The following is a 26,679-nucleotide window of genomic DNA, read 5'->3' as shown; positions in this document are numbered from 1 at the left end:
CAGATAAACTATGGGGCAGTGGTAGCCAACCTAGTGGTCACAAGATGATGAACAGAATTGGAAAGAAATAGGAAAAAAAAATAGTTTCAAGTAAAACAAGGAAAACAAATTAGTCTTTGTTTGAACAGGTCATAACTAGTGGACATATACAACCGGTGTTGCTCACCTTAGGGGACCAAAAAAAGGTATGGATCTGAACTTGTAAAAAATTTTGACTGGCAAATTATACATTCACACCACGCATGTTTGCAGCAGTATATTCAAACTGTAAAGCAGTTTGTTTGCTCAAATTAGAACATTTTAAATCAACCTCAGGTCATCTTCAAATTATGAAAGTGCAGGTCATAATCACAACTGACTCTCAGTGGCCCAATCAGTGTGTCTATTACTACTGCATATTTTCAGTGACAAGTAGAATGGCACTCAGTAGAGCGCATCCCTCCAACAAAGCCAAATGTTGACAAAAATGGTTAAAAATCTCACAATGTTAAGGAAAGTGATAAAATATTCCTGGATTCGCCCCTTTAACCGGATCTGCACCATAAGATTAATGGGTTCCTCCCTTGCCCATGCCTCATCCCTCCACCAAGTTTGGTGCAAATCAGTTTAGTACTTTTTGCGTGAACCTGCTGACAAACAAACAACCAATCAACCAAAAAACCAACCAACCAACCAACCAACCAAACAAACATACTAATATGAAAGTATAACCTCCTTGGCGGAGGTGAAAATAAAAGGGAAAAATTCAGGTCAGGGAGTCAATCATCCAGTCAAACACCCTGATACTGAATGATACTTACTCAATACCGTGTAACATAAAGCTTTGGAAATGGCAGTAGTGAGTTTAATAAAAACTGTTGCTTTCAAATATTTCTCCTAAAACTAAATTGAACCATCACAGCAGTTTTTGCAAAACAAACTTGGACTGTTTTGTGCTTTCAAAACAGTATTCCCTAATGTATTTTCGGGATACTTGTCCGTTAATTTTCCAACTAATGTCATGTTTTTGGTTGTAGGAGTAATGATCAGTATATGGTGAAAGGTTAGTGCTCTCTGTGAGGCTGAGGCAGCCAGTCCAGGGCACTCAATACAGTCGGCACAGAGACATAGTCAACGGGACCCGTTCTCCCCTTTTCCACTAGGGGCAGTAGACAATACTACAAGTGGAGGCTGTTAGTGTCCTGCCTGTTTTTCCACAAGTTGGACAGCTCATTAAGTTTCATCTAAATGTTGATAATATTGAAATAAATTCTCATCCTATACCAAAGCTGAATTGTGTCTCACCCAAGTTTGGGTAGAGTGAGTTAAACTTGTCAAATGATCAAATGCCGACACATCACTAAAATAACTTTAGTTACTGTTACATTTATGTCCAAGCACCAATTTTAATACTCTATATACTATATACACTCAGTGACCACTTTATTAGGTACGCCTATACAATCTATTGCAATTCAAAGCAACATTTCTGCCATAAATTCAACCTTTATGAAGTTTATAATCAGTTTTTGTTGACATTGTCTGACATGTGTAAATTCAATTATATGTTTATTAATGTGGTTAAATTTAAAAGGTGGTGTTGTAATCAGAAACACTGCTGTATATAATGCAATCCAGTACCAGCACTAACTACGGCCCAATACATATAATTGCATTAACATTTCTGTGACAGAAACCCCTGAACGGTACACACATCATACGTAGATTTTATGGCAGAGCAGTTGTATTGGGTTTGATTGTGCAGTCTACATATTTAAGGTTTTTCCAACTAAGTTTTCCACAATTGCTTAGGTAAATCCTTTGCTCAGTGCTTGTTTTTCCTTTGTCCCCAGTTCTTTTGCCTGGAAAGTACCTTTGGTAAGATTTATTTGGTTCTGTTTGAAATGAGCTCTTCTAAAAGCCTGAAGCTTGAGGTTTTTGGGAATTATTATATTAGTTTTTCCCTAAATTTATGACTGCAGGATAGTATTTTTTCAGTATTTTTACTGATACACGGTGCATCCTTAGGAAAAAAAATGTCACAATCCGGAGATCCATGACAATGTAGACTCAGTGTTACACTATTAGTTCAAACTAATTATCGTACTTGACTGAGCACATATTTCACACTGTCCACATCACAGCTGATCTCAAACCAATCAGCTTTTTCAGTGGGATTCTACCTGGCAGCATGATAATCTGACTACAGTTCAGGGCAGCAAAGTTTATCCTGCCAGCTGGGTGGCTTCAATGTGTCTGCGACCTAGGCTGACACCGGGCGATAAAAGGGGATACATTTTATGCGTTATGCCTACATGTCAACCTTAAAGTCACATCAGAGTGATGAGACATTTTTCTCTCAGAATAGTCTTTTACATCAAATCGGTAGTTTGTTTACACTGAATCCTTCTGATTGGCCAGGTGAACTATCATTGTTGAGGGGGAATAAAAAAAAAGGAAAAAGCCTGCTCATCTGCTCACGACCAGCGCCAAACTTATCTCCTCCCAATGATCCCTATCAAAATGAGCAGCTTATATCTGTCTCAGGTTCAGTCTATTAATCTTGTCAAATGGATTCAGAGTGCAAGATACTGCAGACAGACACGAGGCTGAGGACAGAGCACCAGATGGCCTCGCAGATTGGAGGGAAAATACAGAGCAGTCACTACACAGAAAGGGAAGAAAGAGGGAGGCAAGTATTTAGTGCACCGAGTAAAGAAGAGGTGATGTAAAAGGGAGAGTGCAGAATAGGAAGGGAAAAGTATTTGCAGGAGTGAGACAACATGGAGAGAGATTCTCAGAGGGGAAGCAGTCAGTGAAAAAGACAGGATATGGCTCCTGCTGTCATTGGCCCTCAGATTTTAAGTTGCAGTGCTTTCTTCTACAACTTGCTGGCATTACATATAGCAAAAACACTGCTCCTTGTTGAATTATTCATGTGGGGGTAAGTCAGGTAACCAGATCACAGAAGCAACACAAGCATTTGACAAAAACAAAGAGAGGACTGCAGTTACCTACAACCTTCATTTTTCAGTGCTGTGCTTAGGTCATCTTTTAGGCAAATGCATATGAGAAGCAAGTTTAATGGTTGATGTGACAAGAGATGACTCCTCCAAGCTTAAATTTCAATGTAAAATATAACCTGTTCTCCATGACTGCACTGCTCAATAGTGCTAAAAATAACAGGTTGAGCAGCCATAACGTGGGAATATCAATAAAAGTCACCAACTGTGGCAGATATGACAGAGCTTATAAATAAATTACCCAAGCGAAAAAATGACCTTCACACAAGAACTTCATCAGGGCCCTTGAAATTCTTTGCACCTGGAATGCACACATCGACTATGCAGCGCTAATATACCGTTGACAATGTCCTATTTTTTGACAATAAGCAGTCAAATTTTTCATCAGTATTGCCTGTGCCTGTAGAGCAACTCATTTGTTTTTGTATTACACTACAATGATGATATACAGTACAGTAGGTCTTGGCCCCCTAGAGGATATATGAACATTTCATAAGGCCTTTTCTCAATTAGCTTTCTGCTACAGTAAATGTTAAAATATACTTTCTCTCTTCAAATATTATCTGGATTGAGATCATACATGGGAAATTAAAGCATCTGTCTCTATCACATTAATTAGGTTACATCATGTGATACTGATACTGAGGTCCTCCAGTAATTGATAGTGAGGTTATTAAAATAGAATCCAAATGTTAATAATAGGCACGTTTACCCCGATATTCATTTTCTCTGAGAAACACTTAACAATCAAGTCAGACATTTCTAATAACGAGAAAGAAAGAGGAACAGAGAAGAATTTAATTTCCTCCTTTCACTGGCCATAACACTATAGATGAGCAGAGACTAGTCCTTTACACTGTTAAATGTAATTCTATTTTTGTTGAAATCCCTTCGTCGACAAAGCCATGAATGGATGTGTGTGTGGGATGTAGGATCTCTGGTTGTTCAAGATGGTAGGCACTTACTTACACAGACGTACTGCCGTGCCTGGTGACAGACGGGTTAATCAGGGATACTTTAGGCACCAAAAAGTCATTTCTGCAGCTGTCCTCAATCAAGTTACAAAGAGAAAGAGAAAATTGCTTTGCTGCCAATGTTCAACTTTTTTTTTTTTTTTTTTTTTAAGCAAAGTGATGTTCTTGCTGAGGCACTTGCAAAGAAAAGGAGAGTGACAGACTAAAGGGTATCAGGTACTGTATATACTTGTCAGTATATGTATAATGATTTACTCAATGTTTCACTATACTTCATACAGGAAATGAGAGGAGAGACAGAGAGGAGAATAGACATGCAACAGTCATCCCTGGCTGGACTTGAACTGGGGACATTGGGATTACAAGACCACATCTTATACCCCAAGGCCACCATGATACCCCTCTTGATTGGTGTCACCCAGTCCACCCAGCAATCTAAACATAATGCTAACATCAAAACATAAATTTTGGCTAACTTAGAGCACAGTGTACAGCTGAGGCTTTAGGTCAATTTACACTTCCGTATTGCTTTGTACTGAAGAGGGTGTATATATAAGACTGATACAGTATATTGACAGATAAAATTTAGTCACATCCATTACAGTGAGGCATGGTCAGTATTGGCTCAAATAGGCCTGATAAACGTTTTCCAAATAAGAACAAATTACAAAAAGATATTTCCAGAGACTTGAGTGGCAGGTGAGGGAGATGGTAAGAATTTGAATCTATACCTCCTTACTTTATGCAAAACATCAGATCAGTTTGTACCTCATGTCTTGAACTGAGTACCACATTTGCCAATTGTATTAAAATAGTCACTTTGAGAAAGGCCAACATGTATAATTACCCAATAAAACATGCATCAGATGTGGTTTAAGTATGAAGGTGAAGATGTCGTGACACCCAGAGCACTGCAGTTTTCTTCACAGTCTGATGGAAGGATAGGCATACGGAGAGAGAGAGAGAGACAGAAATGAAAAGGCAGGAGCTTTAAAAGCTTTGGGAGGGATTTGTATCCAATAAGCCATGCAGAGGATTAAACCATGTTAATGCAATGCCTACACAAACTGGACAGAGTGCACACACACACACACACACACACACACACACACACACACACACACACACACACACACACACACACACACACACACACACACAGCAGAATGACAGGAATAAGCCTTTATAATGTAGTATGTTAATATGGTAACACAACACTGTTGGTCTAACAGCGTGTACACCGATCAGACGCAAGAAAACACCAAATAAGGGAATATCTTTTGGAAGAATCGTGGTCCATCCGTCATGTAGAGATCCAGAGATTTGTAGAATCTATGCCAAGGAGGAGCAATGAAGCTGTTCATTGCTCCAAAACATACGGTACGTGGTGGCCCAACACCTTATATATGAATGTTGTGGCTGATCAGTGTACACAACAACACTGCGTCGGTGTGCTTTTAGGTACTTTCAGTCAAGCTCAGCAATCTCTGGTAAAGTGTACCACAAAGAGTAACATCGTTAGCCTCAAACAGATTTGTTGAATGGATACACCAACCTGAAATGGTACAAGTTGGAAATTATGTCTATTTCCCCCTGCGGAAGTCCCACAAGTGAAGCAAGAGAATGACCTATACAATAGTATCTAGTGAATCGATGTTCCAGGATAAGCTTCTGTAATGAAGCACTGCATTTTACGTCTAATGCACACTTCTAATACATGACTTCTCGCAGTAGTGTCAGCACTTTTGTTCTTTTGTTCACAGTTGATTTATCATTCCAGAAACAAGTTTTATAAAAGCTCCTCGCGTGAGGAGTTGCACTGCTACTTCATTAAAGCTAATCCAATGCCTCTATGCAAATTAATAGAACAAAATGTTCTCATGAGAGAAATAAATCCCCTGCAGAACTGCAGTCTCGGCCTTAGCCTGCTGCATACAGCTGTGAGACACATGATTTCTCCATCATAAGCTACAGTGTCATCAGCTTAAGTTTAGAAAAAGAGAAGAAATCTAGTAGAAGAGTACGTTGAAAGTGTTCACGGGTAAATATCTATAAGTTGTGTAAATGATGCAACGTGATAAACATTCACTGTATATCTTCATATTATTAGCAGCTCCCAGACACTTGTGTGAATGATGATAATAATGATAATAGTGCTGAAATAATGACTCGATGAATCCTGTAGACTCAAAGTTTATCAACAAGAAGTTTGATAATAGATTAATCACTGAAGTCATTAATCAAACAAAAAGCAGAACTCACACAATTCACTTGCTCCACCGTCTCATATATGATATGCTTTCATTTAATATCTTTGGGTTTTTGGACTGTTGGTCAGATAAAACAAGCAATTTGAAGACTGAGAATAATATCAGGATATTTGGTTCCACATTTATGATACAGCCAATATTACTGATGACAAACACAGTGACAGTCTTACTTTATTAATAAAGTAGAATTTGGATTGCTAAACAATGACTGGAATGATCAACAGTCCAAATGTATTGTTTGTTTTTTTATGCTAAAGGTAAATTGGAACAGTCTTCCTTGATCTATGAAAGCAAAACATAATATCAACAATTCATCACAGATAAAACTGTGAGTGAAGGCAAGGGGATCACAGCTTTGGGGACAGCATGTCTCTCTGGCATTTATTGATGGATACCTTTCAAGCTTTGAAGAAATTATCCAAATGTACTATGATGCCATATTGTCAGAAATGTGGATGCTCCCTTTAGTCCACTGCTGTGTAAAGATATTTCTCTGAAGGAAAAAAAAAGAAAAAAGATGAAGCGTGCATGTTGGCAGTAAACTCACCTCGATTTGAAAGCAAAAATAATGGATGCGCTTATGTACAATAGCTTCACCTGCATAATTGCACACACTCCTTCGTCTCTGTCCTCTCTGTCTTGTGTACTGAAATGTTTTACATAAACAATGGGAGATAAATATGTACACTTTATCTAAGACCGGCAGAGACTGCATAATTAACGTGTACGTTTTTATGACGACAATCATTTGAATTTCAAATGAAATGTTTTATGCATATGCGCTGCAGACACTTAACATTAAACAGTGAATACAAATGTTGTCAGCGCAACTCAAGCCCTTTTTCACAATCACTATTTAAACTCAGAAAATATACACAGTTTTAATATGTAATTATTACTAACGTGGAATATGATGTATGCTTCTTATGGACCTTTATTTGCATTTATATATACATACAACATTAACAGCAGTTAACAGTATTGCCTGAAAAATCTGCGTAATTAATTAGCTGAATCACCGGATCAAATCCTGTGAGAGTACTAAAGGGTGCGCAGAAAAGCACTTTAAGTGTCCTAATACGCAAATGAAAGATGGCGGTGTCATATAAATTACTGCGACAAAATGTACTTGTAAACTAAGTAGAGGCATATTTTTGTCAAAAAAGTCAAATATAACAGACATGTTTTGGTTTTTAGTATATTAATTCATATTGTTTGTGTATTTTTTTCTGTAGTTAAAAAACTATTGGTGCTTTTTGATTAAGCTTTAAATTTGTGAAAAGATCTTTCAGATCCAAAAATCAGTGACCATTTTGTTGGTTGAAATTTCTACTAATGCTCACATCATCAAACATGAAATATTCATTAACCACTTCTACCCAGAAAGTAAATGGATATCCAGTCAACACGGTGAAAAAGCGATTTTCTTTTTCATCAGGGGTTCTTGGCCTCCGATGCTTTCTCCATGTATGATTCCTCCCTACAATGTAGTTTGTTTGGTCTTTTTTTACGTAATATTGATCCAAACAATACTTGCGGATGTCAGGATTTGCTCAAAAATGTATCAAAAGTTTTTTTTGAATGCCAGACTGTGAAAAAGTTAAGCTTTTAAACTTTTCACCTTGTTTTCAGCATGCCCCGATGAATGGGTCACTGTTATGTAGGGCTATGTATGTTGAGCAACTCAGTGGACCAAAAAAAAATCACTAATGCAACAGCTTCAGAAAGGATATTGATTTGTTTCTACGAGTACAAAACTATCAGCGTCACTGGAAATTTGACAAGGTACACAGTCATGGCTCTTCCCAACACTCTTTCTTCTCCTTTCTCCTTAGACACTTTACACAATAAATTACACAAGCAGCGGCTGTACTGTATGTAAAGAGTTCCTTCATATGCTTGTCTGCTTCACAATAGGATGGACAGTATGCTCCTATGGACAGTATCGCAGAGGAGATTTGTGCTCAGGATGAAATTAATCCAGTGTGAAATCAAGAGTCCAGTACTGTACCTCAGGGAAGCCCACAAAGGACACTCATGATGCTGAGCATCGCGGCTGTGCTCCATCAGTGCTCAATGCTCTGCAGGGAACATTGTGCATGCGTCTGCTTGACAAAACATGCCCTTTCATAGATGCAACAACACAACACTTGTACACTTAGTACTCATGTTACATTCAAACTATTTACCATCAAATACACTGACATTTCTATTCTGATTAGTTTTTGCCCCGAGAAAACAAAAGCCCTCAGAGATTTATTAGCCTGTACAAAGGACAACAAGTTCTGCCTCCCATAGCCTCATACTTGTTTTCTATTTGACAGCCGTGTTCAGTCTAAATGCCCTCAGGATCCATTGTAGTTCAATCTAGACAAGGTCAAGGCATGCTGTCTCTCTGTAGCCTATGAGCTAATTCTCCTGGCAGTTAACATGTTTCAGTATATCCAACAACAACATCAAGCAAGCCACTGTCTCATTAGCACTGGCTCTCTAGTCCCATTCACAACTCGGGAGAAGATGCTAATGAAGGCATTAAATGACGACAGAAATGTCACTGTCCTAAGGGCTGAAGAAAAACAGAGGTCCAAATATGCCATACCTTATTGGTGGGACTGCAGAGTTCGTTGTTGAAATGAGAGAAGAACAGACTCAGAGAGGGAGAAATCCTGTAACACAAAGACAACTCATCAGGTTCAGTCCTCATAGCAAACTATACACTTCCGATGCATATCACAATGTATATCTAAACCAGAAAATGTGTTCAGGCTTAATCAAAAGCATAGTCGTTGCATTTTTACTGGCCAACATAGTTTTAATTTGTGAATATGGACATTATTATAGTGCTCTGATAATATGTTTCAATGTCTCCAAAACTGCTTATTGTCCTGACTGCTTTTTCATTTATTTGGAAAATCAATTAGCTTTTCAAGATAGGCAAACTGGCACATTTTGAGAGATTAAGCATTTCAATTAAAAACCATAGATTAGATTAGGAAAATGCCTCCTGAGACAGTCATACTCCAGGAAACCACATCATGAATCAGCAGAAACATTTTTCTACATAATATAACTTTTGGATATTGTTCATTAACAGTATAAAGGTATCGCTTTACTATGTACAGTAAAGACGGGTAGCCCTCTAAACTATTTTGTCTGTTTAAATATGTTTAATACCCAGAGGTGATACTCAGAGATTAGAGTGTGGCACAAACTGATCCTCACGAAGAGAAGCTAACGCCCCCATCAAAAGATGATTAAGCAAAACCATACTGCAGTGGTCTATAAGAGCAGTTTCAGAGCAAAAATCCAACAGACAGCACAAAAGAGACCATAATTTTAGGCTTCCTTTGCACTCAGTCATGAAATATTATAGGCTACATCCATTGCAGCCTAGTCGGACGCACACACAGTAGTAGACTATTTCCAGTCACAAAGGTCTGTGTGACACGAGCAGAAATATCAAACTGATTATTTCCTGAGGAGGGCAACTGTGGTTCAGGCGGACCTGCTACACTGTAAAGGACATCCTCTGTTATTTAAGATCTATTCTTAGTCTATTGTGTAGTCTGTTTAGTGTTGCTGATAACTGAGCCACAATACATACTGAGCTATGAAAGAAAAAGGAGTGGGGGGGCTCAAGAAAATACCATTGTATCCATTTGTGATTAGTATTTCAAAACTAAATACCAACGTATTACGACCTCATAAAATGTCAGAATTTGTATTAAAATGACACAAACATTATTATTCTATAAAAAAAGACGCCACCTTTGAGTTAGATAAACATACAGTGGGAAGAAAAAGTATGTTGTGATCCCCCCCTACAACTCTGTTTGGGGCTCCTTGTGTATGTGTTTTCCTGTTGCTTCAGGATGCAGTCAGAGTAACAGAGGTGTGGCCAGGCTACACCTGAAACGACTACTCCTGATTGCTAGTTTATATAAGGAGGCTTGCTATGCCAGTTCTCTCTCTCTCTCTCTCTCTCTCTCTCCTCCCAGCAAGCAATTTTTGGGTTTCGTGGTGTGTTTTAGGTTTTTGTCATTTTGGGCGTCACCACTGGGTCAATCTTTCATTAGCCAGAGGTCAGCTGTGAGGTCTATGTGTGTATGTGTGTGTTTATGCTGTAGTAGGTTCACTATGACGATATTTGCACAGGAGTGAATTTGTTCATTTACCTACATTATAAAATTTGTCAGTATCTGCGTGTATGTGTGTGAGATTCCGATCTCCTCAGTCAATGCTATTATAACTCCCTCTTTTATATAAGAGGGGCTCCTAGAAATCAAATGGAAGACCTATCTGCTGGGACACAAAGTGGTGCATGCAGCATAAACGGCAGCCTGCAACCATAATCAAATGTGTCTGTGGTATTCATGAGACTGGAGCAGTAATGATGCCTTTTTACCACAGTGATATTACAAACAGCATAAACAAGACAAAGACGAACTTCTTCAGGGGCCAAAATTTTGTCAGCACTAGGTTTGACACTCGAAAATGTAGATTTACATTAAAGGTAAGGGGCTTGTGAAGTACAGATCGTAATGCCAATCTTTTGTAAATGTAGGTATGACTCATTTTTAATTACACTGTGTATGCACACATGAGGCAATATGTGTGTTTCAGAGGGAGTCATAGTCAAACAGCTAAGACTGAAAGGGAATTAGCTGATTATGCTAACCTACCAGGCTTTATTTGGTGGATTAGCATTACCGTTAAGTTTTGTTATTTAAGGTATATTGTGTTATTTTTGTGAAATGTAATTTAAAGGCTACCTGCTGTGCATCTATATTAAACAACATTTTTAATCAAGTGTCAGGTGAGATTTGTTGACTATATCCTATTGCTTATTTTACTCTTCACTCTAAACAGGTAGGTCAAATATTAGCAAGCTATCATTAGCTTTGCCAGTTGGCTCAATTAGCTCAGCAACAGTTACACTTGGCAATTTCTGTGTGTAAATGTTTAGTAACAACTTATTTCTATGTAGGAACTAATTTGCGTGGTGCAACCCATTTTTAATTAAGTGATGTGAAATTCCCTTAACATTTTGAACTTCATAAGATTCGCGATAAAGGCTGTGCCATTGTTTTACAAGGTAGGAAAGGCATTCAACATGATTGTTCGGCCTTGAGGATATGTACAACATGTAAACCACAGGGTAACTTTGTATCTAAAGCAATATGTCGCAGTGTGATTCATTGCCAGTAACTCTGCACATACTGTATTGATCCTTGAAAGTGCACATAGCTTTATTTTTTTGTGCTCTAAATTACGGTTCCCTCTCAACCTCTGGTGCTTTCAGGGTCATCTGAGGCGAAAAAAACATTTCTACTGACTGAGCAGTGATTAGTGACTAGCATATATTCTCACGGCAGAGTTTGACTGCAGGCTTGGTTTGCCCATTTTCGAGGAAACTCTTCATTGTGGCTCATGTAGTTCTGATTTCTCAGGGAATGACTTGTGCTAACAGTAACAGAAAGTGCTAACTGGGAGGCCTGAATGCAGCAGGGGCTCACTGAAGCAACGTTGGCCTGGTGGATTAGCCCAGCTCTCCTGTGACACACTTTCTGCTGTCTGAGGCAGCCACTCTGAGCCAGATCTAACCATCTAAATGCAGGCCATACAGCCTCTCTGCTGTTCATCAGCCGCTTGTCTCCGTCATCTTCCATTTGTCTCTCCTTTCTGTCTGTTGACCTGCCGACGTCTTTGTTTTGCCACTCTAACTAATTGGTTTCTCATGTCTGGTTTTCTCTCTCCTTCTGTCTTTTTGCTAACACAGTGGATCATTCACAATCTTCTGACTGACCAAGCCATTTTGTAAATCAACACAAAAACCTTCCCCTCCTTAATCCTGCTCTTTTCTTTTCACACTCATATTACAAAAGTCAAAAGGCAAACAGTGATTACTCCTTGAGATATTGATGCAAAGAGGTCTATTTTCAGATAAACAAACATGACATCATATTTCTCTGTCTCCCTCTCTCTTGCTCTCTTATGGTATATGCTCTTATACACGAATGGGCACACTTCTGTATCAGATATCTGCATGTTTGTCCTCCGTTTCCATTTCCCAGCAGGGCCTTTTGTCAAGAGCGTTTTAGTCTGACTCAGGCAGTGCAGCAAGGGAGCAGTGCCCCCATAATCCACTTTGGATGTGGAGGATTTACCCACTGACGCTCTCTTCTTTCCTATCAGTGACAGGGGTATAGCATCAGCAAGGGTGTGCAAAGGTAACCAGTAGGCAAGAGCCAAAGTGGTGGGTCATGGCTAGGAGAAGCTGCTGATAAAACCACAACCCATCAACCTCACATTTTCACGCAAACACAAGTTCGTATAGGATCATTGGGATGCAGTAAAACAGGAACTTCTGTATTCCCACTACACGACTACCTCGTAATTACAACACTTTCATGTCAGCAAAACTAATTTCTTCAAAACAACAACACCCACTTTGATCCGGCAGGACGTGAACCGCAGGTTGGAGTTCACTCAGTGTTCCCTCATCCTCTCTGTTGTAAGAGCCCATAATTAGTCTTCCCTATCATGGTCAAATATCTCACTGGTTATTGTTACAGTGTAACTGAAGCTAACTCCAGGGGGAATACTGAGAGAGACTCACTTTAGTTTAGCTTTGCTCTGTGAGCGCTACTTTCTTGCTCTACTTCCTGCTCCACTTTGTGCCCCTTATAAGTTATCTGTCTCTGGCATACTTCACTTTTTTAACTAGTGCATCACTGCAGAAGAATGCACATGCTGTAAAAAGACTAATAAGCAAAAGGATATGTTTAGTCATCTCAAAAATTGGGCAAAAAATATTTTTATATAATATAATATAATATTTTATTATACTATGACATTAGGAGAGGAATAAGCCATTGAACATATAAGGTATTGTAGATGCCTACAGCAGAGGATACAAAATCATACTTTAAATTTGTATATTAAGCTATGCTAGCAGGGTGGCTCTAGGGATGGCAATGTCAGTGTGTTGGTCGGTCGGTCCACCACTTTGTCCAGACTGAAATATCCCAATAGTGATTAGTTACATTGCCATGAAATCTGGTACAAAAATTTGCGGTTCCAAGCCTGGCATCCTGATAATGTTAGTGACCCTGACTTGTGCTTCTAGCGCCACAATGAGGATGACATCTCTGGTTTTGAGTAAAATATCTCAACAACTGTGGATTGCCAAGAATTTCGTACATTCATTCATGTTGCCGTCAGGATGAATTTAAACAATTAACTTGTCCAATACATTCCCATGACCCTCAGCTGTACTCTGGGTTTAGTGCTCATTCAGCAAAAGTAAACTGAACTAAAATGATGAACATTATCGGTTTGAGCATTTTAGCATGCTGACATTAGCATTGGCATCTCAAAGCATTGCTGTGCCTAAGTTCAGCCTCACAGAACCCCTGGCATGGCTGTAGATTCTTGGTCTTGTTTTACAATACGGTATACTGATATAGCATCACATACCGTATTTTGATCTCCTGTGCCTGTGCAGTTGAATAATAGTCCACTGGAAACATTAGATCTATATTATAAGTTGTATGGTGTGTGTGGAATTCAAATACTTACTATCCTGATCATATAAGATTCTGAAGCGGCAGAATTCAAGTCAAGGGTGAACTACATACAACCAGTCTGTGATTTATGTGCAAAGAAATATAAAAAACAAACAAACAAATGTACAAATATCATAATTTAAGACATTACAATCTTTGTCATTATACCCTTGTTTTATGGGCTTATATGTGAGTAAAAGATCACGTTTAATTTCTAATCAATGTAAATACATTATTGTCTAGTGAATGATAACTCACTACAACAATGGCTTTGACATTACACCCATAAACAGCCAGAACATATCGACCATCACTGCGGGTGCAGTGTCTCTCCTCTGATCTCTGATTGCCCCCGGGAACCTTCTTGCTATGGTAACGACTCTTAATGACCACCATTGTGGCAACAGCTGTAGTCGTAGCAACAGTTGGCTAGTGAAGCTCTTTCAAACTGAGAAAAAGGATGACAGGGAAGGAGCGAGAGGGGGCAGGAGGCTCTCTGTCATCAGCAGGCAGACGGGATATGCATCTGTGTCTGGTGCATCTCCTCTCAATCCATCCAACCATTTAACAACTCATCTATCTATCTTCCATTTTTTCTGTCCATTCCTAGGATCATTTGTCTCTTTCCCACTTTCCCCTCTGTATTCTCATCAGCCCCTGTGTCTTATTGCCTCATTTTGAATAGATAATTAACTGCTTAATGTTCTCCTAAAGCAAATGGATTTTCAGAGTCATAAATACACAGATCGTTACCATCATCACAATTATTATTATATCTTTCTCTCGCTCTGTCTTTTCCAAGATTTACTCTCCAGTTCATCATGCAACACTGATATGGCTCGATTAACAATCCTGACAAATCCAGCGGCCATCCGTCCAGAAAAGAAAAAAAGAAAGCAGCTAAGTTATGTTCTCACTCCCTTCTGTCAACTCATGTCACACCCATTTTTCGCTCACCCACCCTCATGGTTCTTCCATTCTCCTTTCCCCCATCCATGTTTCTATAATGCACACTATCATTTCTTCCATATATCCATTCACCCATTTCAATGTTTCTACCTCTCCTTCGCTCACACTATTGTTTATCCTCCCGTATCAAACTCACTCTGTCTCAACTATCAGTCTTCAGCTCTAACCTTCTCCCTCCTGCTCTGTTTCTCCATCAGCACCTCCCCCTGGGCTCTGAGTGGCCCGCGTACCCCCATGAGCTGATAGAACCTGAAATATTGATGGGCCCAGGCGCGGGTCAACTCCAGCACACTCTGCGGGAGGTACAGACCATGACTGTGAGTCAGGTAGAATCAGAGTGAGTGAACTTTAGCAAGGAGGAAGTGTATTCCATGTTCGATGGAGGGCGAGATGGAGTGAAGCAAATGAGGAGAAATGATGAAGTTTGTGTGTGTGTTAAGACTGTGTGTAAAAACCATGTTATCCTAGCTGCCAGCTGGCCTCTTCACAAGCATCGGGTACTTTGCTTCCAGATGATCTGGAGCTTCATTCCAAGAAGTGTGGTGGACTCTTAATCCCTACAGCATTCACTAGACATGTTTCTCCCAGTTTAGCCTTAACACAAGCCTGAGGTTTGCTTGACGGAGATGTTTGTTTGTTTATGCACCCCTCCCCCCTTCCTGCTCTTCTTTCCTGTTGTTTTCCACCATCTTCTTCCATCTCTCTTGACATCTCTTTACCCCACAGCCAAACCCCTCATTTTCTTCCCTTCTCATTTTCTGCTTGTTAGTCACACTCCCTGGCTTTGTGTTAAAACTTGCCATTATTCTATATTTTGTGAAGATGGCTTCCTCCTTCTCCTCTGGGTGACTTTCTCTCTCTGGTGAAGGTGACCTTGCCGAAGAGACCCTTAAATATCACCATGGAGACAACATCCAGCTAGGTGATGCTTATGGTGAAAGAGGGGGATGGGGGTTACAGAGAAAGAGCGAACGAATGAGAAAGCAATGGTGTGAAGGCAGCTTCACCACAGAGCTTATTTTCTCCAGCTCCTGATTCATGGTTCCATCACTCTGGTTAATATTACTATAATATTGCCCCTCTCTATATTTCTCTCTCTGTCTCTTTGTTTTTTTGTTTCTTGAAACTAGGGCAAACATAAAAAGCTGTCCTTTTTAAAAAAAAAAAACGATAAATTTATATCAGATGTGAAACAATGGGTCACGCCTTTATTTTACTAAACCGTTTTTTTCTGTTTCAGAGGATCTGTAAGTCGAATTTGCACGGTGAAATAGTCCCCTCTTAATCTATGGGAAGTGCTGAGTAGGTCAAAGTAGAAATCTGTTCCCCGTACAATTTAAATTAAGCTGTCTTGAACACTGGCACCGTATAAGTAAGGTCCAAACAATGCAGCACTGTCAAAAGTGCGTCCAGCAGTTATCCATTTAGCTAAATATAGTAAAAACACTTTACACATCTACATATTTGTTCTGTAAGTATTAGATTTGATGAAAATAAAACTGGCAACTTGCAAGTTAGTACATTATCCTTCATCTCCATGTGGTTATCCCAATCAGATTTCCTGTCCTTTTAAAGCTTGCTCATAATGGAAGAAAAGTGAAATCTTAACCTTGTTAAGCACTGGCAGGAGGAAATGGCTGGAGGCATTATGTTTTTGGATTGTTTGTCCGTCAGTCCCATTCTCGTGAAAGCAATATCTCAGGAAATTCACAGGGAATTTCCTCAAATTTGGCAAAAACTTTCACTTGGACACAAGGATTCACTAATTAGATTTTGGTGGTTTTACATTTTGGCGGTGGGATTTTGGTGGACGGACCGACGACCGAAAAACAAAATGCCTCCGGCCACAGCTGTAGCCGGAGGCCAGCGCTACAATACAGAATGTATACCCTGGCTTTGGAGTTGAAGATGAATGCCTTACAGCTCAAGCAAATTTGATCCAGCAGAATGCAGAAGTGTAAAGTGTAAGAAAACCTCATCCATAAGACAAAGACAGAAAGGAAATATTAACTTCCGTTCTCATGTTGCAGTCTCAATGAGACAACATGGTACTTCCAAGTAGTAGAAAACCAAGAGATAAACAGGAAAGTATGCTGAAACATTCCCTAGCAGGAAAAGAAAACATGGTTTCTTTTCTGGCCCTCAGTTGTTGTGTATGTGAGATGCAATCATGCCTGCAATGCGTCACTCAAATAGCCGCAGGCAGAGACATTCACAGCTGCCTGTCAAAATTAGGGCCACCCTACTTACTCTGGGCAATAATTCTAAATGTAAATGTAGATGTGTAACATTTGAACATAATTAACTCAAACTTTTTATCCTGATTTCAAGAGAACCACAGGCAGGGTTTCATCTGCGTCAGGGCTCTCTGTGCAGTGAGCCTCAGAGGTTGAGTCTTCTATAACAGATTGGAGAGCATACGACTGCATCTAGTGCAAACCACTGTAGACTATAATTTACCATGGATGGGACCGCGCTGATTATTCAGCACTAGATATACCTACGACATAAAATCTAAGGACCTTCCTCAATTTTATTTTATAGTGGTGGTTGGGGGGCAAAACATATTCTACCCATCTGTGGTACAACATTAGTTTGCACACATTGTGTCATAATATACATGCTGATTATAGTAAAAGATAGATAGTCGAAAAAGCTAGAATTACAGCCTCGTGACTGTATGCCTCCGCCAACCAGTCAAGTTGCGGTTTACATCCAAGTCCGTCCAGACTCATGTAATATACAGTGGGGTCCAAAAGTTTGAGACTTTTGCAGCCCAATGGTGCTGTGGCTGCCTCTTCCATTGACTCCCTCAGGTGCAGAAAAACTTGCAAGCTGCTGAGTTTCAGTTCGGATTTTGCAGTAAAGAACAAAGTGTTTGCCTTAGAATCTTAATGGATCAATTGAATAGATTTTCAAACAAAGCTAAATCACACCATGGAAAGTTTCTTTTCTCTACCGGATGGTTGATAGAGGTACAGATTGGTGCAATTTAATACATATTAAATATTATATATTAAATAGTATGTACAGTATATATTGTGACATAATTTATTTATTTGGCTACTTGAGAGGAGCAAAATAAGCTGCAAACACAGCACCGATATATTGTCTCCTCATTAAGTGGATATGGCAAATATGTTAGCGAAGTGTTGGCCATTTACACATCCAGCAGACACAGAGCAATGTTAACATTCATTTGGAGTCATGTTTATGTCCAACTGATAAATGTACAGCTGGGTGATAATTTTCTGTGGGTTTGTCACAACAAGTGACCCTTGTCACATACACACATTAATCTGATCGAAAGTTAATATAGAAAAATTGATCAGTGCAACTCTAAAATCATAAAATTCATAGTAGAATATATCATTGTCTGCATAAGTGATTACTGGGTTCATTGTTTACAAACATGAATATGCAGTGAAAAAAAAAAGTCAAACAGCGGGTGGCTTTGTATGCCAAGAACAACTTATTTAGTGAGCTTGTGTGCATGCATGTGTGTATGCAGTGACCGTGTATGAAGGCTTACTTGTGTCTGGGTGAGCACATGTCTGTCCTCAAAAATGTCTGGCCTGTGCCAGCGCTGAATGAGAGCAGTGTGCCTGAAAAAAAAAAAACTGTGTTATCAAACAGCTAGCTGTTGGAGGACTAGATGGATGGAAGCAACTTTGTATCTCTGCCCCATCATTGATAAAGAACATTAGAGCGCACTCAACAGAGAGGGAGTGAGGAAGAGGGACACAGATGGTAGAAATGGCACTAAAGAGGAGGTAAGAGGGGAGAGTGAGCAAGGTGAGCTGAGAGATATGTCAAATAGAGAATTTGAAAGATGGAGAGAGAGTGGGAATGTTTTGACAGAAGGACATGGAAGGTGTTGCCTCTTGGCCAGAGGAATCATCCTTTTCACTTCAGCCCAGGTGATCATGAAACAGTCACAACATATCAGCAGACTGAGCTCTGTATGCTAAGAATATAATGCAGATAATCAGTATATACAACATATATACAACTGCACTACACTCAACATGCATATAAACACACAGAGACATATTATTCTAAGCCATTCTGAACACTACTAGCAATGAAATCTCCTCACAATCCAGTTATTAGAGAAAAACCCTTACAACCAATTCAATTCTTAAAGAATCGAATTAAAATTCAGAAGAGCAAAGTGTGATTAGCGTGATTGTGCTCGGTTATTGACCCCTGGACGGTGTGTGTGCTGTAAGAATATGTTTACCATGAAGGTCATTTTAACAGCTCAAAATAAGGCCAAAACAAATACCACAAAAATTACAATGTTAATACCCATAAATATAAGTAAAACTTATTGAAAACAGTTCATGGGAAATAGAGGCATAATATAGTCAGAAACTGACTGTATGTGTTTCAAAAACTACTCACAACAAGCTAGATCTTTTATATGCAAAACTCAAGCATACTGTAAATTCATACTTTGAATCAAAAATTTAAACTGTAACACTGTATTGTTGGTCATACATAATATATACAACATTCATAATAAAAATAGAGAAAGTAAATAATGAAAAACATAATTTTGTATTGTACACTCAAATTCATGCACGCACGAAGTTGCCAAACCTTGTTTTGAGTTGTTTTGACTTGAGGCACATGGATATTTTGCCAGGTTTGTTGTGAAGGTGTAAACTATGCATACACAGAGCAAACTAAATTAGCATGAAAAGCACAAAACTGGGCCTGGGGCACAGAAAATTATAATTACATGGAATTAGCTTCACAGACTCTTACTGTTTAAAAAAATTAACCTCAGGACATTGAAAACTGCAAACCTATACCTGAAAAACGCTTCAGCGTGCAAAGTCTCATCTCAGCAATCCACCTCAGCCACCTGTCACTTCATATATCTGCTTTGTAAAGTCATGCGGTGTGATTATATCAGACAAGAAAATAATACGTCATCATGCTGTAGAGTTGCTGTGAAAATGGACAGAAGCAGTTGCTAATCTTCAAATCCTACACGGGCCAGTTGAGGTCATCAGCGCTACAGAAAGAAAACATCTCTGGCAAAAACATGATGTCGTGAATGTGGCCCTCGTCTCACATCCTCTTTATACACACACAGTATTATTCAGTGTGAGGAGCCAGTGATGACACTGCCTCGTTGCCATCAAAAAGTTCCTCAGCCACATTTAGACAACAATTATCCAGAAATATATAACACATCATACGTCAACAAATGAAATCAGTACGAGATGAACTGAATGGAGCAGACTCAGAGGCTCACAGCGCGGCCCTGCCGCACTAGTAGCACAGTTTCCTAATGAGCGTGGCCTCTAAGTGACCTCTGTGCTCAGATAAGGTTCTGGTCAGCCTGAATACTGTTTCGGCGAGTGAGTGCTACAGCTGGCATATTACATTAGCACACTTATGAGTAGACAAAGGAGGGCGAATGAGGTCAGGCTTATCGGGCAGACGGATTTTTGGAATTCGCGGAGCATCTGAGCAAAGCTATCTTTGATATTTTTAGCAACTTCATAAATGCTATATGTTTGACATTTCAAATATTCCAGTGCAAGAGATCACAGAAAAAGCTATAAAATAGTCTGATATTTATCCAGCAAAGGACTGAGCCCCTCACAATACAAGGATTGTACAGCAATCACACACTTTATCTCTCATACTCAGACGTGCAGCAAAGCACATTCATGGTTACTGTGGCTGAGATGCTTTTGTCACCAAGACAAACAGTCAACACTTAAGTCTCACAGGCATTTTGAATGGATTTACAGATCTGGTATTCCCTGATAGCTGTCCTTGGATTGGGTTAGACCTCGAAAATGTGTCTGTGCGTGTGCACTAATTCAAATGGGCCATTAGTCAGTTTTGTCTTCGCACAGCTCTGCTACCTGGTAGTTAATGTTTCTGCCACACATCTCCAGGACAGATTTCTACCTCATGTCTGTAGAGTCAGTCCTGCAAGTGAAGTGAGCTATTATGTCCAAGCATGGGCAACCCCCGAGGGATTAACCGCCAATCCTTCTTAAATCTGCCCTCATCGTAAAAACCATGACACAAGCTCTCGCAGGGATACTGTTGGGGCAGCACAAACATTTATAATAATACCAACAGGCACTGTCAGGATGCCATCACTATCAACTATCAGCGGCCTAACTTCAGCAGCTAGCTCCACCCTAGGGTTCAAATGTCAGACTGTCACAGCAATTTGCTAATCCTGTTGCAGATGTCATGCTGAGACGTTGAAAGCTTCCTCTTCTGTTGTTATGAGGAGTTTGCTTTTAGTGTGTTACTTGTCTCCTCCAGAGATTATCCTTCCTTTAATCATTTTTAGATTAGAATATACTGATCCGCTCTAATAGATCAAGTAGACAAGACAAAAAGGGACCAAAAAGTAGGCGAGCCTCAGTCAAGAACAATCTCACAGCGCTATTCTGTCCTTGCATATTTAACAAAATGTCCCCAGGTATGGCGCCAGTTTAGATTGTTCTGTGGTGTTCATGCAAACTAGTGCATGAAATCCTGCAGGAGAAAAACAGGCTTTTGGTGGCATGAGTCACATCAGTGTTAACAGTTTATATATTCTCTTAAGCAACTGCCACCGCCATGATAATACTCCTGTTGCCATTTTCAAATGCTAGAGCAATAAGCTGAAATAACTCGAAGATGACAGATGAATCATTTCCAAACTTTCCTTTTCAGGACATTATTTAGAAGGAGAATTGACAAGAATCAAGTCTATGTAAGAAGCTGTCAGCAGTTTGCACATAAAACACATCAATGTTTTGGCCGTGCTATGAACCAACAATGATGAAATTCAGTCTTCTTAAACTTTACAATTCCCAAATGTTCCAACACATTGCCGGTGGCTGAGTAGAGCTAGAGATGGCGTAGAGATGAAATCTGATGGTCCCTTGTGTTGTCAGGACACTGTCCAGGTCATTATATAGGTCAAAAACAAACACAGTAGCAGCTGCAGGAGGGGAGGGAGAAAGAGGGGTGAGGGGGCAGAGAAATAGAGAGAGAGGGAGGGGAGAGGAACAGATAGAGTGCAATGTGAACAAAGGAGGAATAAAGCAATAGCATTAAAAGGGATAGAAGCTGACCTCAGAGCACCCTGGCATTAGCTTGCTCAGAAGAGAGCATGAATATGAACAAATCAAAATAATCTACATTTATTAGCTTCCCATGAGCCAAACTCAGACAGAGTGGTCAAAAACACATAAGTCAGACACATATGCACATACTCTATGCATCAAGGCAAGGACACACACACACAGTAAGTATGCAAACACACAAGTGTATATCTCTTTCTCTGCCCTTCCCTCTATCTCTGTCACACACACACACACACACACACACACACACACACACACACACACACACACACACACACACACACAAGATTCCGCCTTTCCATCACCAGACGGGTAACAGTTCACTGTCGTGCTCTCACATATATTTCTATTATCTGCTTAACAAAACCTGTCGTCCTGACAGGGCTGCAGATTAACTGAAGAACAGTTTCCTCCTCAAGTCAATTTTACTGAGGTAGCGTTGAAATAGCCGGGCTATTTTTGGCTTCTCAGTGTGTGTGTGTGTGTGTGTGTGCGAATCCACATGTGTGAATGCAGTGACCATGTGTGCCATTTCCACAGTTAAGACAATCTAGACAGCCGCCTACTGCATACCACACCTCCATTTCCATATCCTTCCTCACCCGTGGAGCACTTTTACTTTCCATTACTTTTCTTCATCCATTACTTGTCTTTTTCATCCTCAAGCATCATTTATATTTCCTCCTCTCCTCTCCTCTCCTCTCCTCTCCTCATCGGAGCACCAGCCCCATTTCCACAGACAGTAGTGCTGGCAATTAGGTCAGCATTTGGCCTATTTAAAGTATTAGGAACTCAGGGCCTAGATTTGCTTTGTCACTTAAGAACATCGAAGACGGCAAAAATCACACATAAGCGACATGTACGAAAAGCTTTAGTGCCAAAAGAATCAAAATATGCCTAATCTCAGGAGGTGTTACAAAACACACTTTCTGTTGTACTTTCAAAAGGGTCGACTGAGGTTTTGCATCAAATATACATGAGCTCATGTGGCCGGGTAACAGCCCTGGACAAGTGCAAAGTGTACTGCCGTTGTGAAGGTCAACTTTCTATTACAGAACCTTTGACACGCACAGTGAGTGTCCAGATGGCTCAGCAGACCAAGTAGCATGTATTTACTTGCAATAGCACGTAGTGCGAATTCTGCTTATGACCTTGGTCACACGACATGACTTGTGAGATGTAAAATAAATCATTGGATTAACTGAAGCACTAAGCCTAGCAGTCTGAGAGAGCTGATTACCACTGGGGTCAATGATCTTCAAAGAGTGGAGTGACCTCATATTTCAAGACTGTCCAAAACATTACCACTTTAAGCCCTGCAAGACTCTTCTATACACAAATGGCTGCTATATGTTAAGCTATTGTTGCTTGCATTTGTAAGCACTATATAAACATTTCTACCAATGCTTGGTGACAATGGAGCATTATTACTAATCAAAAACAACTTCCAGTATATTTTGTTTAACTGTTATGTTGACCATACATCAGCCATGATGACATCATTAAAATTAGCTTCAAATTCCACTGCACCACATGGTAACTGGATGCCTCAGTAAATGACACTCACTCTGGGGACTTAATGGATGAACTTATTGGTCATTATGCTGCTCACGGGCACTTTCACACGGAATAATGCTCCACTTGTAAGCCGTCAGGCCACAAAGTTATATCTTATCCCTACGTTATATAATTAATTTTTTTTTACAGCATTACAACATTTTATATTGCATTGACTAACTTGAGGCCGTGCAGATTCCATAGCCAAGGACTGTACTGCAAGATACATGAGAATTACTGCAAGGCAACTCACTTCAGGATAAGCACGTGTCACCACAGGAGGAGGAAGATACATCTCTGTCAGTATAAAACAGCCTTAAGGCAACAACGACCATCTTGTCACAGGCAGTACTATTTCCACTTAGCAAGCACAGGTGCTACCAAAAAAATATTCACCATTTATTTTTTTTCTTATTTATTCTCTTCTTATTTATTAATTTCAGCGCTCACTGTGTACAGTAGCAATTCTCAGGGGAGCTTCCTGATCTTTACAAAAGCACCGAGTGTGACCTCTGTTAGTGTAGCTGTCCTGGGGCCCTACAGACCAGCACAACACAAGTCTCCCTTCAGTGCTTTTGTCACTGTGAGTCACTGACACACAAACCTGATCAGCTTCACATAGGTTGACTGCTGTGCACCATGAACTAAAACTTTTGCTTGTTTCCTGATGGTTTGTAGCCAGTCAGACAGTCGGTTGGTCGATGATTTTAGGTCCTTGGACTGAAATATCTCAACAGCTATTGCCATGAAATTTGGTACAGGTATTCACGTCCCTTAAGGTGTATTTCCCCTGACTTTAAATCTTGCACCATCATTAGGTCAAACTTTTAATTTATCCTTTACTTTGGTTTATGACCAGATAACTGGGAAATCAATGACAGTCCCATCAGCCTCAGCTGTACATTGTGTTTAGTGCTAATTAACAAATGTTATACTAAACTAAGATGGTGAACATGGTAAAAAATCAGCATGTTAACATTGTCAGCATATTAGCATGCTGACATTTAGCCCAAAGCAGAGCTTTGCCTAAACACAGCTTCACAGAGCCACTAGCATAGCTAAAGACTCTTAGTCTTATTGAGAGGAAAGAGAAAACACAAAACACACACCATTGGAACATAAAACAGACACAAAAACACAAATCATTGTATACACACTACACACAGGCGCACAAGACCTCCAAGGCAAGGGGCTCAGTCCAAACTGTTATTCAGACTAAGTGCTGTAGTGCATTCAGTGTTCCTCTCCTTTTGAAATCAATTGAATTGTCACGCTAGTGATTTAGCATCATTCCCTCAACCAATTTCTCACTCTTTCTTTGTTAGCCTGTCACAGTCAGCGAGCAACGTTAGGTGCCATTGATGAGACACAGGGCATGACTGCTGGCTAGACAGACAAGTAACCACCAGCCACGCAGCAAAACGCTCACAAGCACAAGTACTACATAACTGTGTTATTCACTGTCCCATTTTAAATGTATTCACATGGCGTGTATTCAGCATGGTGGCAGTGATGAGTGAAATGCGGAATGATTCAGCATGAGCACACTCATCTATAAAGATTACAGTCCTTTGCCCTGAAAGCCATTTGTTTGTATAAACTAATGCTCATGTTCAGACATGATTTCATTATAATCTGCTCTGTAATGGCATTAACTTATATGAGCCAGATTCAAGCTGGCTGTGTGCAGCTGGTACGCCTGCAAAGCCCACAAATACAATGAGGGCATTAAAAAAAAAAAAAAACAGGTCGTGGGCACTTAATATGGAGGTTACGTGATTCATATGATAGTAGCAAAGAATACACTGAAATGTCTAAGAATATCAGAAATGTCTCGCAGTCAGAAAGAATGAATAATTTTTTTTATCAGAGTAATTCATTCATTTTGAATGGGCGTCTTTATACCACACTGATCATTGGAGCCTGTTGAAAATTATAGCCACCAGAGTGCATTGTTATAGTCACCATAAAACATAAAGAATGGAGCAGCACTTAAAAAGTTGATGATATGCTCAGTAGAAATACTCTCTTCTTCTGCACATATAATATGCTATTTAATGTGCAGCAAATTGCATGGACAGCACAATTAATGGCATGAATTTCTCAAAAGCCAAGAATTTGGCTTCATTTTGGGTAATATTTTGGATTTATTATGTCCCAAAATTTTGGCAAAGTGACCTCATGACAATTCTGACGGCAGCTCCTGAAAGGAGAAAAAAAAAAAGATCAAAAATGAGAAACAAAAATAGAAATAACTGTTAACACAGAAAATATTGGCAAAAAGAAGTATACACTTGAAGCAAGTGGCACCTGATTCCATCACCCGCCTTTGTGAATTTGTATTTCTTCTGTCATTTACTTGCTGCTGATACTGGTAGAGGGCAGGTAAACCAGGTAGTAGATTCTGTCAAATTCAATTTAATATCTTTTATATCCCAACTATAAAATGAATTATTCAGAAAACGAGAATGTGTGTGTCTCCTCAAAGAATGAGAACATTTTATTTAAAATGTGGTTTTGTTCAATGTGCACATATTGATATGCACACATAAATTAGTGATATAGATAAATTCTGAGTGTTGGAAAACTGAGATCAATCCTCATTGTATGATTTTTACTGGAGGAGCCTAAGAAATCATATAGCAGCTGCACTTGTCTATAAAAGTAATCTGTTTGTAGTGCAGCAGTTATATTCATTACCTGCCTGTACTTTCTGTGATTCATCATAAAAGTATTATAATCTCCCCCAGAGCTGCATCAGTTGGAGCATCAACTCTAATAAAGTCACCCTGAGCCCAAACAGAGCACAAGATACTAATTTTTGAAATGCCAGAAAAAGGAGAAGAAATTACCAGGTAAAGGGCATGACTTTCTAAATCTTTGTCGGTTAGAGTTGTGGTCAAGTGCTAATTACTGGAGAATGCTATTATATGAATCATTTCCTGTCCTGATACAGTGCAGAATGCAGCAGGCAGGATTTTGAACCCTGGCATCAGTTATCTGGTTATCCAATTTTAGAATTCACTGTAAGGTTTGGCTGGTCTCATTGACAATGTTTATCCTCCAGTTATATGTCTGGCCTCTCAAACTGTTGTGAGCCTTAACTCAACTCTGGTCAAAGATGGGCAACATAAACAGCATCATCTCATTAAGCTCAATATCTACAAATTATGTTTTTATCTGGCGTATTCGTGATGCGTGCTCTTTTCCACTTTGCGTAA

General features: G+C 39.6%; 1 protein-coding gene across 1 annotated transcript in view; it reads right to left on the bottom strand.

The window, feature by feature from the left end:
* Nucleotides 1–26,679, bottom strand: part of dlgap4b (discs, large (Drosophila) homolog-associated protein 4b) — a 106,152-nt gene that overhangs the window by 68,994 nt on the left and 10,479 nt on the right. Inside the window, exons 2-3 of the mRNA XM_040159720.1 lie at nucleotides 18,316–18,388; nucleotides 8,846–8,912 (exon numbers count right to left, since the gene is read on the bottom strand). The gene's annotated coding sequence lies outside the window, so the exon portion shown is untranslated. The remainder of the gene's footprint in view (nucleotides 1–8,845; nucleotides 8,913–18,315; nucleotides 18,389–26,679) is intronic.

Source organism: Xiphias gladius, chromosome 21 (genome assembly GCF_016859285.1).
Source record: "Xiphias gladius isolate SHS-SW01 ecotype Sanya breed wild chromosome 21, ASM1685928v1, whole genome shotgun sequence".
NCBI classification, from domain to species: Eukaryota; Metazoa; Chordata; class Actinopteri; order Istiophoriformes; family Xiphiidae; genus Xiphias; species Xiphias gladius.
The sequence above is the reverse complement of the archived record's forward strand: the minus strand, read 5'-3'. Positions and strand labels throughout refer to the sequence as shown.